This window comes from Pongo pygmaeus, chromosome 16, assembly GCF_028885625.2.
Source record: "Pongo pygmaeus isolate AG05252 chromosome 16, NHGRI_mPonPyg2-v2.0_pri, whole genome shotgun sequence".
Taxonomy (NCBI): Eukaryota; Metazoa; Chordata; class Mammalia; order Primates; family Hominidae; genus Pongo; species Pongo pygmaeus.
This window is the reverse complement of record NC_072389.2, coordinates 107,543,533-107,564,728: the sequence shown is the minus strand read 5'-3', so window position 1 is coordinate 107,564,728 and position 21,196 is coordinate 107,543,533. Positions and strand designations below refer to the sequence as shown.

The 21,196-nt window shown below is 44.7% G+C and overlaps 2 pseudogenes; both read left to right on the top strand.

Moving 5' to 3' along the window:
* The first annotated feature begins 11,327 nt into the window (after nucleotides 1-11,327).
* Nucleotides 11,328-20,051, top strand: LOC129013775 (putative golgin subfamily A member 8F; annotated as a pseudogene).
* Nucleotides 20,052-20,422: 371 nt separating this feature from the next.
* On the top strand, nucleotides 20,423-21,040 carry LOC129013913 (golgin subfamily A member 2-like; annotated as a pseudogene).
* The last annotated feature ends 156 nt before the right edge of the window (nucleotides 21,041-21,196 follow it).

The following is a 21,196-nucleotide window of genomic DNA, read 5'->3' as shown; positions in this document are numbered from 1 at the left end:
TCAGAGAGGAAAGATAATGCCTTTTTCTCTGTCCCCAGCACCCAGCACAGTATTGGAAAAATAATAGAAGCTGAAGAAGTGTTTTTTGTTGAATGAAAAAATGTGCATACAAACGAAGATGAACCTAACCCAAATATCGAGGTTCTTTGAATATTTCAGAAAGACTGGATCCAGGACCCAGGGAAAATTAGAGGAAGTATTTGCCTTCAGCAATCACTTCAAATTTGTTCTCCTGAGTCATTTAACTGGTTAAGTGGTCGGTGTCCGAGGGAAAAACATACAACTCCTTCTTCTTTGTTAAACAGCCTGAATTGCATTCTTTTATTTGTGTGGTCCACATAGAAGTTGTCATCTACAACCAAGACCAAATACCTTTAAGGACTCAGGAGTGGATATTTACTGCCAACCATAAACATTAGGTTATTCACACTCTTATGTGCCTCTTGGCTCATGCCTGATTCTCCCATATCATGATTCTTATCCTTAAATACCTGAGACCCTCTCTGTCCCTGTTTAAACAAGATAGATAAGTTCCCTGCAGAGTATTTACCAAACCCTATCCATTGACTCAACTACTGCTCTCAACTCTTTCTCCTCTAGATATCTTCTTCTCTTATGTCCAGAGGTAATTTCAAACTGTGATTTAGTTACCATAAAATCTCTTACTTGGCAAAATACAAGCTGATTGAATGTGTTCTTTCCGTCCTTCTCACCCACCTGTTCTCTAGAAGATCTGAAATAACAGAATCTTCAGAAAAATGATACCTGGCACAAGGAGCTATTTGAAATTCCCCCAGAGAAGAAAAGGAATAACTGATTCTCAACACAGAAGCAGTAAAAAGTGGACCAAATAGAACACAGAAAGGCAATATAACTTCAACCTGTGCTGGGAATGGTCTCATAGAATAAGACTGATTTTCCCAAAGCAACATAGGAGGAGGCAATAAATGGATCCTAGGGGAAGAGGTCCCTCATGAATAAATAAGTTTGTTGAGTTATTTTGATACTTCAGGGCTTGAGGCAATGAAGTTCTAATGTTTGTGAAAATATATTTTAATTATTTTTAATGAAAAACATCTTTATTGTCCTCTCTTATACACACATACAAAACATATGGAAACATACACAACTGATGTATATTTTCTGGATACATGCACTTGGACAGGTTGAGAAAAGAAAAACAAGCATATTTTGGGAGTTAGCAAATATAACAATCAATAAAAAAAGTCACCAAAAAATGAGACCCCCTTGGTCCTCACTCTATCCTGAATCTACCTATTGATCTATCTAAAGGTTAGCATCAATATGCTTACTATGCTTACTTCTAAATACCTATTACTCTGCTAAATAAATATTTATAAGACTTTTTATAGGTCGGGAGTATATTTTCTTTTTCTTTTTTTTTTTTTTTTTTGGTAAATATCTGACAGATTGCCTTTATTTAAAAGAACAGAATGGTATAAAAATCAGGCTACTCCAAAGACATGTGGTCACTACACCCAGGGTACTCTTGGAGGAAGACAGCATTATGATATGCAGGTCCTTCAAGAACCAATTCTTTCTTTAACTTAACATCTTTGTATTTTTGAGCTACATGGGTAATATAAATTCAAACCTCCACAACCTAGATGAGGTATAGGCCTATGAATTCCTAGGAAAGATTTCCCTCTTCCTCTTATCTGAATTCAGGCTGAGATAGAAAAGTTGTCTAGTCATCTCTTTTTGCCAGTAAGTGGATTAGAATTTCATTTAGGGTATAAATGAAAGGATTTTGGGTATAACTTGCAAGGATTTGGGTTAGCGACAGGGTGATGTTTCTCATTTACAGCTGTGTGCCTGACAAGCCCAGTATTTCCATGTAGACTTTAAAACTCAAGATTTTGTGTGAACTGGTTTAGGCAAGTTTGTCAGGCTGCCACAAGTTCAGCTTATGATTTCTTTTTTTTTTCCAGAGGTTATTGGGGTACAGGTGGTATCTGGTTACATGAGTAAGTTCTTTAGTGGTGATTTGTGAGATTTTGGTGCACCCATCACCTCAGCAGTGTACACTGCACCCTATTTGTAGATTTTTATCCCTCACCCCTCTCCCATCCTTTCCCCCAAATCCCCAGAGTTTATTGTATTATTCTTATGCCTTTGCATCCTCATAGCGTAGCTCCCACATATCAGTGAGAACATACAATGTTTGGTTTTCCATTCCTGAGTTTACTTCACTTAAAATAATAGTTTCCAATCTCATCCAGGTCACTGCAAATGCCATTAATTCAATACTTTTTATAGCTGAGTAGTATTCCATCACATACATATACCACAGTTTCATTATCCACTTGTTGATGGGCATTTGGGTTGGTTCCATGATTTTGCAATTACGAATTATGCTGCTATAAACATGCATGTACAACTATCTTTTTTCATATAACGACACCTTTATCTCTATGTACCCAGTAGTGGAATTGCTGGATCAAATGGTAGTTCTACATTTAGCTCTTTAAGGAATCTCCACACTGTTTTTCATAGTGGCTGTACTAGTTTACATTCCCACCAGCAGTGTATAAGTGTTCCCTGATCAACACATCCACACCAACATCTATTTTTTTTATGTTTTGATTATGGCCATTCTTGCAGGAATAAGGAGGTATCACATTTATTTGCTCGGTCCACATGGTTTTGATTTGCATTTCTAGGTTTGGGGTATATTTTCTGTTTCAGTTATGCCCTTTGCAGTGTCTAATTAATTCTCTTGACAAAACTTTTTTAATGTTATAGGTTATTGAGTAAGATGGTAGGGAAAAGGATGAGATGACCATGGGTTCAAATCACTTCTACAAACACTAATTGGAATTGTAATATACCAAGTTCTATTATATAGAAGATGATCATAAAAAAGAAGGAAGATGAGGAACAAGAGTCATGGACTATCCCTCAAAGAATTCACAGTGCAGATGAGAGAAAGGTAACGAAATATTTTTAAATAGAGTGATAAGTATAGTATTGAAAGGTACACATAAAAGACAAAGTAATAAAATATGATTGGAAAATGTAAAGAGGCTTTACCAAAGAGGTGACAGCTGAACGATAGCTTGGCTTTGAGCTGTGGTAGACGAAGCTGCATATACAGAAATGCAAAAATCTAAAGTAGCATAGCATGCTCAGGTGTTTACCAGCAGTTTGTGCATGGGAGGGCTGTGGTTTGCAAAGGGAGATGAGGTTTCCTGGATAACTGTGAGTGCCTTGGACTAATAAGAGAAGATATGCTCAAAAATCACAGACCAGCTTGTTATCAAAGAGCACAGAGGGAGGTTGGGGTTTCCCACCCCCAATCCAGGCACAGTAGCTCATGTCTTTAATCCCAGCACTTTGGGAATCCAAGGCAGGTGGATTATTTGAGGTCAGGAGTTCAAGATCAGCCTGGCAAACATGGCAAAACCCCACCTCTACTAAAAATACAAAAATTAACCAGACGTTGGTGGATTGCACCTGTAGTCCCAGCTACATGGGAGGCTGAGGCACAAAAATCACTTGAACCTGGGAGGCGGAGGTATTGCCTAGTATATGAGACCATTCATGTCATTTTGATAACATTAATTCTATAATTCTTGCTTGGTATATTTACTTTCAATATTTTATTTTCTTTAATTAAAAATGATGATTTTTCCCAATAAGCCAACCACATTTTTTATCTTCATCAATTTTTGTGTTCTTTGCCTGAACATAGAAGTTTACAGGTTGATCTCAACTTTTATGTTCAACTTGAAAAGAATAGTAGCCATAATGATAATTTTTCTTTTTAATTTTTGATTTTTTAACTAAAAATAATTTCCCATGACCAACAGAGGACTCTGAGTAGAACACAAAGATTTTTCACAGTTGGTTGTATGCCCTTTTGCTTGGAGGCAGGTTCAAATGCTAAATTGCTATATTGATTATAGAGAAGAATAGATCTTGAAAGGCTGGCTCTCTGGGGCTATCCTATCACAACATAATTAATTTATCCAGTCTGAGGTTGACAGGTGCACAATGTGTAAGAAGAGAATTCCTTTAAAATTATGCTGTTTTATTCCTGGCAACTTATTTTGAGTTTCTCTGATGAGTCACTGAAGGAGACTTCCTTCACACATCTGCCTCCAGTGACTAAGTCAGCTGAAAATAAATATATACAATACAATACCTCAAGCATCTGCATCAACTTCAGGACCCTATGTGGGGTCACAAATTATATTTTTAAATATATAAAATACATCATATTTAAGTTATGCTAAACAAATAACAATAATGTTTCCAGCTAATGAGAGTTAACCATGGTGCCCTAATGTCTGGCTTCAGTTGTCGGCTGCAGAGTGGAGATGGTCCTAGAGAGAAGGAACAAAGAAAATGCACACGTTTTGGGTGGGATGAAAGAAGGGTGGGAATAATTTCAATTATAAATATTCTTTTTTTTTAACTTCAGGTGACTATCCAGCAGGCAGTCAGGTATACATACCTGGGATTCATGGGTATTATCAGAGCTGGAGATACAGATTTGAGAGTTGTAGGTGAGAGAAAAGATCACCTAATTAAAGTGTGAAGAGAGAGTTTAGATAAGATGAAAATCTGGGAACACTTTGTATTTAAGGGTTAAGCACAGTAGATTTAGTAAGGGAGACAGACAGAGAATGTTGAGTATGACTTGACCTAAGGGGAAAGCATCATTAGAACGAGAGACATTAAAGACTCAGGAGAGACAAATGACTGACAAAGTGCAAGAGGATTTGTGGGAGTGGGAGGGATTAAAAATATAATGGAGGCCAGGCACGGAGGCTCATGCCTGTAATCCCAGTACTTTGGGAGGCCGAGGTGGGAGGATCACTTGAGGTCAGGAGTTTGAGACCAGCCTGGACAACATGATGTCTCTACAAAAAATACAAAAAATAGCTGGGCGTGATGGTGCGCGCCTGTAATCCCAGCTACCCAGGAGGCTGAAGCAGGAGAATCACTTGAAAAGGGAGGCAAAGGTTTCAGTGAGCTATAGATAGATAGATAGATAGATAGATAGATAGATAGAATATATATATATGAGTTTGGAGGAGCTGATGGCCTTCATGTCCAGTAGCCTCACATTCCTGAAAGCATTAGTACAGGTGGCCATCTGTTGAACAAGAAAGGCAGGGGAGGGATGTGCAAAAAAGTAGCAGCATATCTCAGTTTCTGAGTAAAATGAACAGCTGACCAACTGCAAAGAAAGCTATTCAGGTTCTCCCCTGGAACATCCAGATGATTTCACTCACCGCTATCATTTTCTCATTGCCAATATCCTGAAAACCCTACATTCTGCTCAGTTAACTTCACAAGCCCATGAATAGTCTTTCTCACTGCACATCATTCTGCCTCCGTGGTCACACCTCCCTGTCTGAACCTCCTGGCTCCCTTGACTCTTACGATTCCATTGAACTCACCCAGATAAGACAGGTGAATCCCTTCATGTCAGGATCCTTAATTTAATCACATCTGCAGAGCACATCTGCAATGTAAGGCAACACAGTCACAGGTCTGGGAATGAGGACTTGGGAGTCACCTCTGGGGAGGGGCATTTCCTACTCACCACAGTGTTTTTCAGTCTTTGAATGTAAACATGAGGCCTGGGATAATCTGTCACCTTGTGACCATGAGACAACAAACGTGAGAGAAAGACCGTTCCAAAATGCAAACACTAGCATGTACCTGGATCTATTATTAGTGGATGTATAACTGGGACTTCTTATATGACATAGGTAAACTCTCTATTGGTGAGCCTTCTTAAACTTGGGTTTTCTTTTTCTTGGAGCCATCCACGATAAGAAGTGTATTTTATGTTATGACCCAATAGTGAGCCATAATCCTTATTTGAAAAACATTGTCCTAAGAATAAAGATTATTTAAGCTTTTTACTTTTTTTTGTTTTCTGCACATTATACTGCATTTTATTTGAGCTATGTAAACAAGGCAATATTCACATTTAAATTGCTTTTTAAAAAGACCTCTCAGCACTGAACTCCATACAAATCTTAGCACCATCTAAGTCAGCTACTCTTTGCTAAAATCCCCCTACTGTTTGTATTGAAGATTCTGTTTCACTCTGCTTTTTCTACTCTGTAGTCTTCTTTTTTTTTTTTTTTTTTGTAGAGATGGGGGTCTAGGTTGCCCAGGCTGGTCTCAAACTCCTGACCTCAAGTGATCTTCCCAACAACACTTCCTGAAGCTCTGGGTTTACAGGCATGAACCACCATGCCTGGCCCACTTTGTATTCTTTCTGATGATTATCCTTCATCCTGCTGTCCTCTAACTATAGTTCCCTCAAGGTATTTTACTTTTAAAATTTTTGACCAGGACCTTTATTGAGAAATGCATTTTACATCACAAGTTACCACACACATAGAGCTAATGTTTGGTTTTCAGCTATATTTTCACAATTAGATTTTTCTCTGAAAAAATAATCAATAAATCATTAATTTTTCTCTGAAAAAATAATTATGTGGATAAAACAACTAAATTCCTATCAGATGTCAACCCCTTTGTGTGCTAGAGCCCACTGCCTTGCATCGCCTGAGAACTTACTTATTTTGGACAATTATCCAATCTCTTTCCTGCATCATTAATTTCTTACCTTCTACAGGATTATGCCCTAAATTTCATTCTGTTACACTCATGGAAAGAAGAAGAAACTGGAGATGGAGGAGAGAGAGGAGGGGGAACTAAATATGCAGCTCTACTCTAGTTCTCTGCTACCCTTAAAAGTAAAACTTCTAGAAAGAGCCATCTATAGTCGCATTCTCTACTTCATCACCTGAATTCTCTCCTAAGACCACTCTAATTGAGCTTTCATTTTCACTGCCTTTATGAACTTTTGTTAAGCTACATGCAGTGAAATCCAAAGGTAACTCTTCTATTCTTGTCCAAAATGTCTTAGAAGTGTTCAGTGAAGTTTATCACTTGCTTCTGTGATGAAGGCTTTCTTCTCCTGGTTTCACAAACCCCATCCTCTCCTTGCATTTCCTTTGTCACTGAAACTCTCTTACTGTCTCCTCAGCTCAATCATGGTATGCCCCTGGGCCCTTTCCTGGTCCTGTACTCTTTTCTATATAGAGATAAAGCATTTTAAACCCATCTAATCCCTGGGCTTTAACCAGTATCTGTATAAACAGGACTTTCAATTCTATATGTCTCATTCTGAACTCTTTTGGAACTATGATTTGAGTAATCACATACGGACTTGATATCTCCACATAATACAGAATACTGGAGGTACATGTTGCCTAATGATGGTCTTCTTTGTCCACTTCATTTCCTGAAACTGAAATGTAGAGATGTTGAATAACTTAACCAATTTCATATTGCTAGTCAGAAGCAGAGAAGATATGCCTTCGAAACAGCACTATCAGCTACTCTTTAGTAGACCAAAAAATTAAAAAGCACATAATGCATGTATTAAATACTAACAAGCAAGAGTATAAGATTTCTTTTTGTTTGTTAGGAAGACCCAATGTCAGATAAAGCTGTGCTGGATAGACTTCTGTAAATTCAAGCCCTGTGGTGGGGCTCTTTATGTCCCATGCTGAGTATGGCAGCAGAGGCATAACTGCATTTCTTTTAAGCTTTCCCCCAAAATTCAATCTGATTTTTATATTTTTATCTTTTCTCTCCCTGCTGGTAGGTTTCACTGGACTGATACAGATTTACATTTTCCCCAATCTGATTATATTCCAGTTTATTGATTAAAAATTACCACTGTGATATTAAGTTATTACAAAGTGAGGCATAATTTTTTAGTGAATTATCACTTTTGCAGGTAGTGATCACTGTGATGGGAGGCTCTCTTTAAATTATCCCATCAAATAGTTATTGTTTATTTAGAGCTTGCTGAGAGTCAGATCATTTATGTAAATTTCTAAATCCCCAAGACTCAAAGCTGATTTCCAAAAATATTTGACTTTAACAGTATAGTTTCTTCAACTGAACTGTCTTATTTACAAGCCTTTTAAGGATCAAGAGAAATTGCAGGTTTTGACACTCAGCATGTGAAGGCTTTTATTAACTATTAAAGAATGAATTTCCCACAGAATTTTTTTCTCAACTGGGTCTTCATGCAATAATGTTAATTATCAGGATAAACAATCCTGGAAGAGTAGCCCCAGGAGGGTGGAAGGGAGTCAGCCTTTCCTTTGTCTTTTCCTGAATTTCATATATTAAAAACACACACACATATATATATATATATATATATATTCTGAGAAAAATAAAACAATTTGAAACAAAAATGTCTCCAGATCTCTTCAAAGGAAGATGGGGCAGCTTTATGTAGTGCAATTCCCAAAAGTGGGCGGTTTCCCTCAAGAGGCAGGGATTCTAGCCTACATGGGATACATATGGGAGAAAAAATAAGAAAAAGAAAAGAGATTTAAATATAAATAAATGAAAACACTTCTCCCTGATTATAATAATTTGGATGACAAATATTAAGAAAAATATTTGTCACTCAAAACATTCTGGTTTGTTGCTTTTTATACTTTTTTATGCATGTAAACATTTTAAAAAGTAGAATCATAATAGATAGCCTTTTGTCACTTTCTATATTTTGGGCATATTTCTGTGGCAGTAAATATTTTCTGGCATCATCATTTTTAATGGTTGGATGTATATTAATTCCTTTCCTTTCTTTTCCTTTTTTTCTTTCTTTTGTTTTTTCTTTCCTTTGTTTCCTTCCTTTCTTTCCTTTTCCTTCCTTCCTTCTTCCTTTCCTTTCTTTTCCTTTTCCTTTTCTCCTTCCTTCCTTCTTTCTTTCCCTCCCTCCCTTCCTTCCTTCCCTCCCTTCCTTCCTTCCTTCTTTCTTTCTCTCTCCAAACTCCAAAGTCACATTTCACTTAATTTTTATCCTGCCAAATTTCAAAGCGTTTTAACTTAGTGATTTTAGTGTAAACAGGAGCAGGAGAGAATGTAATTATCTGGGTCTTGTTCTGTCACCCAGGCTGGAATGCAGTCCCATAATCATAGCTACTGCAGCCTTAAATTCCTGGGCAGAAGCAATTTTCCCACCTCAGCCTGCCAAGCAGCTAGGACTACAGGTGTGTGCCACCACACCTAGCTATTTTTAAAAATTTTTGTGGAGATGTGAATTCGCTATGCTGCCCAGGCTTGTCTTGAACTCCTGACTTCAAGTAATCTTCCCACCTTGGCTTGTGGAAGTGCTGGGATTACAGGTGCGAACTACTGCTCCCGGCCGAGAGTTTAGTTTTGTTTGCTAGTGGTGTTCTTGGTATCTTTTCCTATTTGAGGCTTTGGTGCTAGTGCTGAAGTATTACACTCACCACCCAAGGTTTACAGGACTTTTGTTTTAATATGGAACAGATGGAACTCTTTAGTTCTGCATCTTTGCAGGTATACAAAATGTGCCTACCAGGACTCTGCTTTATATCCATTGAAAGCAAGAAGTAATACAGTAAAACTTTGCCTGGCTAGAGGCTTTGAAGGAATGGAGTGCTCTGGTTGAATTCTATTAACTTGGAAGTATGAAGGTGAACAAATTCAGAACTTAAATTTCCTTTGAATGCAATTTGAAAATATACCCAATGATTCCACTTTTCTTCTCTAGTAAGTTTGGACATTCCAATCTACTTGGTGTTTTATTATAGAACTCCTAGTGTGCCTGAGTCTTACATTGTGAAGACACTTTTTTAAAACTTTAGCAGTAAGAGGATGGAAATGGTTTTGTATGAGATCAGGCTGGATGAGAACTGATACTTGTAACATACTTTTTAGAGTAAACCTCTGGTTGCCGCTTGTTTTCTTATGGAACTCATGAAAATAAACACATTGGATGGAGGGTGGGAGTAGTGAGGAGAGTTACGTGTTATGTGTCTTAATTGCATGTCATTGTTTCATATCAAGACAGAACATATGGTATCCCTGGCTTTGGACATACAGAAGGAAACACATTTTTCTACCTGCTGTATGGCAGAGGATCTTAAACACCTGGAGGGATGACTGCAGCACAGATTGCTGAGCCCTACTCCAGAGTTTCTGATTCACCAGGTCCAGGGTAGGGCCTGGGAATTTGCACTTATAAAGATTTCTCAGGTGCTGCTGGTGCTGCTAGTCCAGAGATTACATTACTCTTGTCTACTAACTGTAAATTGTAGAACTCTAGATAAAAACTTGGTTTGGTCTGGGATAAGAAGCACACAGGTTACGGAGCAAATCTGAAAGATTCAACCCTTGATCCCAGCCTAGTGTGGAATTCAGGTAACAAGCAGTACACAGTGACATAACACAATTCTTGGTTTTCATGATTGCAAGTCATGACCAAGTATCAAGTGAGAAATTCAGTTTCATTTGCAAGGCTTAGAGAGGCCAGGTGATTCTAGAAAAATGGGCCTTGTATTTGTCTCAAACCAGTAAAGAGCTTTGAGTGCTTATTAAATGGAAAGCTTTTTAAATTTATTTTGTATTTTATTTTATTTCTTTTGAGATGGAGTTTCACTCTGTCACCCAGGCTGGACTACAGTGGTGTGAGCTTGGCTCACTGCAACCTCCGTCTCTCAGGTTCAAGTGATTCTCCTGCCTTGGCCTCCCGAATAGCTGGGATTACAGGCACCCACTACCATGCCTGGCTAGTTTTTGTATTTTTGGTAGAGATGGGGTTTCACCATGTTGGCCAGGCTGGTCTCGAACTCCTGACCTCAGGTGATCCACCTGCCTCGGGCTCCCAAAGTGCTGGGATTACAGTTGCAAGCCACCACATCTGGCCCAAAAGCTTTGTGTTGTTACAGATATCAAACATGTTTCTTGTTTAAGAAAAAAAATGTTAACAATAACGTAGGAGAAAAAGAGAAACATTTTTCCAAAAAAGAGAAACATTGTGATTATTTTACCTTATTGGAATGTTGGATAATATAGTCTGCTTCATTAATCATCAAGCACGCTATGGATTTTCTATTTTTATAGGATCTTTATCTCGGTTATGGTAATACTGGTAATTTTTGTACTGTGTTTGAAGACTAAAAATATAGGCCAAAGTCATAGACCTTGCATAGAAGCTGGATAATGAAGACAGCTCTGGAGGAACACATAGATACACACACACAGACACACATATATATAAAGTATGCACACATATATTTTTTAAAGTTTTAAAGCTTTTAAAGCAAAAGCCGGCCCCTCCCCTGTCCCAGAGTGGGTGGTCCCTCCACTCTCTTAGAGTGGGCGGGGACAGCAGTTGCATGGGCAGCTTTCCTTGTGAGCCACAGGGCCCTCTGGACAAACTGCTGCCTGGCCACGCCCCCTTTCCTTTCATCTTTGTCACTGACCAATGGGCTTGGAGCATGAAGGACACGCCCCTGTTCTGCATTCTACTGGGGCCCTGGTTACACCTCCTCTGGCTCAGTCACACAGCTGCCTGGTAGGCGAGTGGAGGTGTTCATCAGTGCTCACTGGGATTTCGCTGATGTGGCCCCAACCCCGCCTCCCTCCCCACCCTGCCTCCCTCCCCACCCCACCTCCCTCCCCACCCCACAATGGCAGAAGAAACTCGACAGAACAAATTGGCTGCAGCAAAGAAAAAGTTAAAAACGCACCAGGTCTTGGCCCCCCAACACAACCACAGATCCCCTCTGATGAGAAGACCACTGCCAGAGTCCATACCACTCCTGAGGCACACTGGACTGGGCCGCCCAACTGCAGCACCTCTGGGGTTCCCCCAACAAAGTCTTGTCAGTCAGCCCTGCCCCTTCAGCAAGCAGCCCAGTCCCTGCCCTTGCCAATTGCCCCAGGTTGACTTTGAGTGGGTAAGTCCTGGGGATCCCCACTCTATTACTAGGCCCTCACCTCCAGACGCCCCAAGCTCAACCTCCCTGGGCTCTTTGGGCTTGTGTCTCCAAGGACCTGGGTCCCCCAGCCCCAGGCCCCACCATCATCAGTCATCCCTGGGTGACTTTGGGCTGGTGACTCCTGGGGCTCCCTGCTGCAGACTGTGCCCTCCCCTCCTGCTGCCTCAAGGTCGACCTCCCTGGGCTCTTTGCGCTGGCGTCTCCAAGGACCTGGGTCTCAACCCTGTGTTTCCCTCCCCTGTTGTGGAGCGGCGACTCAGACATTGCGCTGATGTTGTCCCTCCCCCTAACCAGGAGGAGTGGAATGTAGTGATGTCACAGTTTGCCTAGGAACTGTCATTACTGCAAGACCAGCCTTTGATCTTACAACCCAGTCCCCTAAGCGTTCTCACCCCATTTCTGTTTCCTCTGGTCACAGCACAAATTTCCAGCTGGAAGGGGAATGGACTATGGGACCTAGGAGCAAGAGGTTTCAGGCTGCCTTACTCCCTTAACATAGACATTGACAATGGAAAAAGCCTACACTTTCCCCATGAGCTCAAAATGTTGACAGTGTCTCTGGGTGGCAGTGGGGGAATGGGTTGGGTTTGGTTTTTCTCCCAGGCTTCTACTTTCCAGAGAGATTTTAACATTTCTTTCCTGAGTTCTCCACCTCATATTCTAATTCTCCATGGTTCTGGGACCAGACTGCCCTTCATTCAGTGGTCTCCAAAGTGAGATTTGCTCATCTTCTGTGGAATAGATCTTGGGAAATTGAACTTGACAGCTTGAATTTTCCTCATATTATCTCAACCTGGGGTACTTTGAGTGCCACAGAATAATGTGGGACATCTTTCTGAAGCCTCAGTTTCCCTTGATTCTCCTGAGATCATGAGAAAAAGCATTAATGTACTTAGGGATGACAGTCACATAGGTTTCTAAGAGTATACCAGACTTCTCTCTGAAATGAGGTTTGGGTTGTCCTCTTTCTGATAAATTCCCAGATTTAACAGAAAGGCTGCCTTCTGCCATGAGGACACATTGATATAAGAGTTTGAGAGATACTGGTGCACTTGTTCACACTAACAGACGTGTGAGGATGTATGACTCTAAACCACACGGCATACAGTTCCTGCCTACTTAATGTTTACTTTTCTACCTCTGCCTCTTGTTTTGGTCTCTGGCAGCTGCTAATTCTTGGCAAAACCCCAGAGCTTGGAGTCAGAAGACTGAGTTTCAAAGTTCCAGTATCACCTCTTTCTTGCTTGCTTTCCTTCTTTCTTTCTTTCTTTCTTTTCTTTCTTTCCTTCCTTCCTTCTTTCCTTTCTTTCTCTTTCTTTTTCTTTCTCTCTCTCTCTTCCTTCCTTCCTTTCTTCTTTTTTTTCTAGCCATGATATCAATCCCTCTCAGTCACTAAATGATTGTGACAACACCTTGTACAGTTGTTGGTGTCATTAAATCAGATGGTGTATAAGAGTATTTTGTAAAAACTATAAAGGAGGATGTGGCTGATAGTTCTCATGAGTATTACTGCTCTTCTTTCCCACAGTTAAAAGAATATTGGCAGAGAAACAGCCCTGGTGTTCCAGCAGGAGCAGAGAGGAACAGGAAAACAAATGGCAGTGGCCCTGAGACAGCCACCTCTGGTGGTGGCCACTCACCTGGGGATGTGAGTCTTGGCTGGCCAGGCTCCTGGGGAAAGGGGACCCAAGGGGCAGTAGAGGGTAATTGTTAGGATTGTGGATGGACTGTTAGGTACTGGTTAAGAATTCTGGGTTTGAATCCTGCTTCTCCATCTGCCAGGGATATGGTTTAGGGCAAGTTGCTTGAGCTCTTTGGGCCTCTCTTTTCACATCTGTATAATAGAGGTGGTACTGTTTGACTTCCTTTTGTGAAGTTTAAGTGAGATTTGTTATTGTTGTTTTTATGTTAATGCCTAGTACATGGCCTACTGTAAACACTCAGGACACCCAGGATATGGTCATTGCTGTTTGATTTTCCTCATCCCCAGTCTCAAGGGGAAGCCAGGACAATGAGAACAGCCACTTGCCATCAGAAGTCACTGAAAGGGCCCCACGGTGGGATGGTGGGGAGACAAAAACCAGGAGAGAAGTTGGCACAAAGAGTTTTGGGAGAAAATGTCCAAGATAGGCAGAAAAGAAAATGTTGCCAGTTGATGGGGAAGAAAGGAAGTCAGAAGGCTCAGACACTGAGGGGGACAGAACATCTCCATGTGCACTCTCATCTCTTGTAGTCAGCACCAGGTATCCACAGGGAGGGCCCTACATCATCTGCTACCCTGAAGGATCTGGAGGTAAGAGGCTCTGGGTTGAGGTGCAGTGACCCTGCAGGCCAGCCCTCCAACCTCCTCCCACAGCAGGGACTAGGTGCCCCTCTGCCTGCTGAGACAGTCCACACATACTGCAGCCCTAATGATTGTTCTCTCTACCTCTCCCCCCACTCCACTCCTCCTGCACCTCCTCCTCGCTGCATGTGCCTCAGAGCCCGTGCCAAGAACCAGCAGTAGTCCCAGACTCCAGGTCTGTAAAAATCAGTCAACTGAAGAACACCATCAAATCTTTGGTCAGAGTCCAGTGGGGTCCCCTGATTCCACGCTGCCAATATTGGGCTCATTTCCCCTTGGGGCCCTGAAGAAAGGGGCTTTGGGCCCCTGGCGCCAAGGGCAAATAAGGAGCTGGGGCATCCAGGCCTCACCTGGAGGAACCCCAGAACATGCAGCATGGCCCTTCTTTTGCTGCCCTCTTTGCCGACCCTCTCCTCTCCAGACACCCCTGCTTGAGTCCTTGCTACACATGCCCTGGGGTTGTTGCCACTCGGGGAACTGCTAGCCCGACTGGTTGTCAGGGGCCCCATATTTCTGCCGTGACTCAGTCACTAATTTGCTCTTTGATTCTGGACAAGCCACCTCTCCTTTTTGGGCTCGTGTTTTGAGAGGAGGTAGTGAGTATCAAAGGTCTCTGTCAGCTCTGAGAGTCCAAGACTTAAAGGCCCCCTAGAGTGGAAACCTCAGGGCCAAGGGCTCCTGTCAGTCCTTTTCCATCCTATATCTGCTGTGAAGAACCATACCTGGCCCATATGTGCTCAGTAAATGTTTATTGAATGAATGCACTTTTCTAAATCACAAGCTGGCAGAAAGAGGGGCCTTTCTCAAACTCCATCTCTAGAGGTTTATGTTACTCTTCTCTCAAGAGATTCCAGATTCAGACTTTTGAGTTTTGTGGCTGTGGGCAAAAACCAACAAAGACCCAAATCCTCTGTCCTTGGGAGCTTGAAGAGAGTTTACCAGTTCGTGTTCCCACTGGATCTGAGAACTTTGCCTTTAAAATCCATTCCTGGTCCCTGCCTACCGCTTCCTGGTCTGGGGAGTAGAGCTGAGGGGGCCACCCTCCATCACCTTAATTTGACTCTCCCAACAGAAGCAACAGAAGAAACAAGTGGAACATCAGCTGGAAGAAGTAACATGATTTCTTTGTTTGCTCATGACATGACTGCTGGGTTTGGGGGGCACTCAGATGTAGAGGCCCCAGTCTCATCTCACCCACTCCCAGCTTGGGGAAGAAGGCTCACCCCTCAGATTCCACCCCATCCCCACAGGGTCCCTGGTAACCTGGTCCCATGGATGGGCCTGTCCTGGGGCATTGGTGGCATTCTGGGGGCATGTCTCTTGCTGTGCCATCTCTGCCTCCCCCCGGTAAGAGCTCTGTCTTCCTCTTCCTATAGGAAAAGAAAGCAAACAATGAGAAACAGAAAGCTGAAAGGGAGCTAGAGGTGAGTGGAGGGTGTGCAGTTCCCTCCTGTCCTCCAGAGAATGTTTCTTTCCTTCTCTTTCAGCACTTGCTTGGCTTTTCTCCCAAAGGTTCAAATCCAGAGATTGAACACACAGAAAGGGAAACTAAATACGGACCTATATCACAGGAAATGTTCTCTCAAGAATTTTGAAGGTAGGAATCTGGGCACCCTGTCATCTTTCCACCTGGCACTTTGACATGTCTTTAGGGAGAGTCCTTTGGGCCCCATCTCAAGTCTCTCATTACAGATGAGTCCAAGGGTCTGGCCATCCACCTGCAACATTCATTGCAGCGTATAGCAGAGTTAGAGTGGGCTCTCTCTGCTGTCACCACCACACAGGAGAAGAAGGAGGACAGTGTGAGTTCAGCCACTTGCCCCATCCCTTGGCAGCTTGGCTTCCTAGATGGAGGAGTGAGCCTAAAGGTCCCTTCTGCAGGATGGAGTGTCCTGCCCAGAAAGCAGCATGGCCATTTCCCGCTGCTTTTGTGTATGGTTGTTAGAGCAGCCTGGGGCTGAGTCAGCTGCTGTGGGTGAGTTGGGGGCCACTGTGGGGAGCGAGCACTGGACGCAGAGCTTGGAGGCCAAGTGCCTGCCCTGCCCTTACCTGGCTGTGGTCTTGGCCAAGTCCTAGGTGGGGTATTAGGTACTTCTACTGTGAAGGTACAGAAGAGTACCTTTAATATGTCACCATTTCTGTAGAGAGAGGAAACTTGTGTGTGTGTGTGCCTGTGTGTGTGTGTGTGTGCATACTATGATAATATACATAAAACTTGTCTGCAAGGGTTCATAAAAAACTCAGGAGAGAGCAACAGGGTGGCTGGGAGATACTTCCCTTCTGTACCTTCTGAGTTTTGGACTATGTGAATGTATCATCCATTCAAAAAGTGAACAAAAGATTAATTTTCCCCTTCCTATCTGTGACCCCACCCCTAGCAAGAAAAATGGGCTTAGCGAATCGCATAGACCTGGGTGTTCAAATCCCAGCTCTGCCTAAGTGATCTTAGGCAAGCACTTAACCTTGAATACTCCATGTGTTTTCATCTACATAACATAGGTAATCATAGTAACTGTGTCTCCTATGGTGGTTGCGAGGATTAAATGGGATTGCTAGCATGGTACCTGGTGAAGCACTCCATAAAAGTTCAAACAGTGGTAGCAATAACAGTAATAACAAAGCAATATTATCTGATCTCTCTGGGCCTCTGTTAGCCAGCTGTAAATTCAATCTCTTTCCCTGTCCCTTCCAACTTGACTGAGTTCTTTTAAAAACTAGACCACAAGCTTGGGAAGGCCTTGATCTTTACTGACCGAGTTGTATATTGAGCCTAGCCCAGCCCTTTTAAGGGGCACTGTGTGGAATGGCCCAGGCTCTCCAGATCGAAACTTCTCACTCTTCACCATCAGACCTCGAGCTGCAGTAAAGCAGTTATTGAGTGGCAGTTAGAGCGGTCCATACGGGAGCAGGCACTGCTGAATGCACACATGACACAGGTGAGGTTTTGTAGAGGGAGGGATGTGGAAGGAAGATGACCCAGGTGGCCAGGAGCAGCTGAGGACCAGTGACAGCCCTTCCTAACTTCTGTGCCCATTCTTGCAGTTGAAAGAGTTGCTTAAACAAATCCAGCTAGAGAGAGATGAATATGCTCAACATATAAAAGAAGAGAGGGCCCAGTGGCAGCAGAGGATTAGGAAAATGTTGCAGGAGGTGAGATCTGACCCTTCAACCCCCCACCTTAGATAAGTCACTGGATCTTTCTGGGCATCTGTAAAATGGGAATAGTACAGCCAGAGGTGGTCCTGGGTCTGGGCTTTGTGGAGGTGGGGGCAGAGAGGGAGATGGCAGCCTGTCCAGCCCCCAGCCCCTCTCTCCAGGGCCCTTTCCCCCTGTGCTTTGGGCAGGTTCTCACATTGAAGAAGGAGAAGAAGCATGAAACATGTCGGGGAAAGAAGCTGGAGAGGAGCTTGTCCAAACTCAAAAACCAGATGGGTAAGATGGGGCTGGCATGACCTGGGAGCAGGACTGGCATCAGAGGGCTGTTGGGGTGGCTTAGAATCCCCCAGGGAGGTGGGTGCATGGAAGGGCTTTGAGGCAGAGGGAAAGAGGTCTGTGCCAGGAGACAGCAAGTCTTGTCATCTCCATGAGCCTCAGTGTCCCCATCAGCAAAGAGGGCCCATTGTCAGCCACCCACAGTGCTCTCTGAAAGTGGCTTGGAAGACTGGCTACCATCTGGGTGCGAGGGATCAGTAGCAGTGAGGCCAAGTTCAGGGAGCCTGAGAGGAGCTGTGCACCAAGAGGAGGGTTGTGTTTGTTTGTTTTTTTGAGAATCCAGAGGCCCTTATTGTCTGCTTCCTTTCTCAGCTGAACCCCTGCCCCCGGAGCCTCCAGCAGTGCCCTCTGAGGTGGAGCTGCAGCACCTGAGGAAGGAGGTTGACAGAGTGGCAGAAGAACTCAAAGCCCAGGTGGACAACAATAAGCACATGAGTGTCCTGATATCAGGGCAAAAGGAGAGGCTTCGGGAGTAGGATGAGAGGCTTTGGGAGCAGAGGGAGAGGCTTCGGGAGCAGGATGTGAGGCTTCAGCAGCTGGCTGAGCCACAGAGTAGCTTCAAGGAGCTGCTGAATTGCCCCACCTAGGGAGCCTGCCCTCCTCCCTAGCCCTCCAGGCCTTTGTTTCCCCACCTGTAAAATGGGGCAGTGTAGCCCTCATGTGAAATGTTACTTCTAAAGGCACCTGTGAGCCAGAGCCATGCTCTGGTGGCTGTGGGAGAGAGGGGATGATTTTTATAACCTGCCTCCACCCTTCCCGGTGCCATGGGAGGCAGACACCAAGTTCTGGGGTCTCCAGCTGCAGTGGGTGGCTGCTGATTGCTTCTCTCTGTCCAGAACAATGAGAACAAGAGCACACTGCAGTTGGAGCAGCAAGTAAAGGAGCTGCAGGAGAAGCTTGGCAAGGTAAAGGAGGCGGTAACCTCTGCCCCATCCAAGAAGGGCTGGGAGGTGGGCACCAGCCTGTTGGAAGGGGAGGTGCCAGGCCAGAGGCAGCTCTAGCCTGTGGGCAGGTGACCCCAGCACCCTCCAGGGAAGTCCTGTGATGATTTCTTGCTTCCTGCCTTCTGACTTTTAGAGGTGGGTAGCCCTGGGCTCCTCCCAGGTCTGGACATCATCATCCCAGCTAGTGGCATGGAGGCCCCAGTCATAGGGGGAGACAGTGGTATAAGAGGCTCCTTATGCCAGGCGCGGTGGCTCACGCCTATAATCCCAGCATATTGGGAGGCTAAGGCAGGAGAATCACTTGAGGTTGGGAGTTTGAGATCAGCCTGGCCAACATAGTAAAACCTCATCTTTACTAAAATTACCAAAAAAAAAAAAAAACATTAGCCGGGCATGACGGCACATGCCTGTAATCCCACCTACTCAGGAGGCTGAGGCACGAGAATCACTTGAGCCCAGGAGGTGGAGGTTGCAGTGAGCTGAGATTGCACCACTACACTCCAGCCTGGGCCACAGAGTGACACTCTGTCTCCAAACAAAACAAAAAGGCTCCTTAGATTAAAACTGGATTCCAGCCTCGGTTCCACTGGTCACCATTCAAGTACTTTGCATCTTTAAGTCTCTGTTTGCTTAAATTCAAAAGGAAGTTAACATTTTCCTTACAGAGGTGCTGAGGATTAATTGAGATAATACTTGGAAAGCATTAGGCATGTAGTACAGTTAGCAGATGGTGGTTGGCTCCCAGGGCTTTTCCACCAGTCTGTGGCCTACAGTTTAAATGGTGAGAAGAGGGTATGAGATTTGAGGCTGGGGAAGGAGGCATGGGGTTCTAGGAAAAGGAGGCAGTCACTTAGGCCTGGAGCAAGGGGCCAGGGGCCTGGGCAGGTGACAGAGCCCCACAATGCCCTTGCTACCCTATTAATGGGCCCAGAATCTGGAAGCCAGCAACCACGTGCCCTCATGCCCAGGGTCTTCCTGCAGGTGGAGCTGAAGAGCCAAGAGGCTCAGAGTCTGCAGCAGCACCCAATTACCTGGGTCACCTGCAGCAGTACATGGCCACCTATCAGGAGCAGGTGGCCGCCTATCAGCAGCTGACCTCTGAGAAGCAGGTGCCACACAGCCAGTTACTGCAGCAGACCCAGCTCACGAACCAGCTGCATCAGCAGGAAGCTTGTGGCAAAGTGGTAGCTGACCTAGCCCACCAAAAGTTGCAGGAGACCCAGGGGAGGGAGCTGAGGCCGGGGCCCTAAGGGGGACAACCTACCAAACTCTGTGCCTTCTCACCCTTTCCTGGCCCCTTAGGAGCTCCTAGAAGCTGCCAGCCAGCAAAACCAGCCCCTACAGGCCCAGTTGAGCCTCATGGCTCTCCCTGGGGAAGGTAAGGGAGACTGCCCAGAGGAAGAGGAGAGAGCCCCAGGAGGAAGTGGGGACTGTTAGCAGCATAGGATTGAGGAGTTGGAAGAGACCTTTAGAACAGCTGGTCCTTATGTCAACCGGGTGCCTGCACTAAGTTCTGCATCAATATGGTGACCTCCTGGGAGTGGAGGGCCATCAAGTTGCCTAAGGATGGCTGAACTGGCCCAGGTCAGAAAGGGAGCAGGTCAGAACTCCCGCACCAACCGGTAGTGGGACTACGCCTGATCTTGGTTCTTAAAAGTAAAAATAAAGAACAGCAGCTCATTGCTCTCTGGGTAGTGGCTGACTCAGGGTTACACAGTGAGGGTGGAGGCAGAGGTGGACCTACAGTACTTCCCTTGTTGGGTTGTCTGAGGACCCTTCTGGCCACCCCCACAGGACATGGAGGAGGAAGGACATCTGGAGAGTGAGGAGGAGGAGGCACTTCGGCCCATGCCGAGCAACCCAGAGGACCTGGAGAGCTGGGAGGCCATGGTGAGCCTGACTCCCCCGGCACCCATTTTGCCACCTTCCTCTGTGGTCCCTCCAAGACCCCTTTATGCTCTTGGTTTCCCTGCCTTCTGATTTCTCTGGACCCTCGACCCTTCCGGGAGCCAGTGGTCAGACACCATTTCACCTGTGACCAACAGGCGCACTCTCTGAGGCCCCAAAGGAAGAGGCTGCGCTCCACCTCTCTGCCCCGTTTGTTCTGTGTATGCCCCTACAGGAATGCTCACCTCTTGCCCTCAGGTTGCATTTTTCAACTCCGCTGGAGCCAATGCCCAGGAGAAGCAGGCACAGTTACAAGAGCAGGTGAAAGAGCAGAGGGTGTGCTGCCAGCACCTGGCTCAACCGGTGGCCTCAGCCCAGCAGAAGCAGAGGCAGCGGTCCCAGCCCCAGTGACTGGGGGCCAGTCTGTGAGTGGGGAGACCCACCGGGCCGTGCAGGAGGTCATGGAGAAGCTGGAGGTGAGTGAGTCCTGGCATGGGCCAAGAAGGGCAGGGGTGGGGCAGGTCGCTACCATGATGTGACCCCATGATTTTGGCTCCAGAGCAGCCTTACGGACCTCCTGAAGGAGAAGGTGGACCTGAGGTAGCGAGTGGAGAAGCTAGAACGTCGATTCATCCAGTACTGGAAAGACAGAAGCCATCAGTGAGCGGGAGGCCAGGGCATGGCAGGGGGAGCTG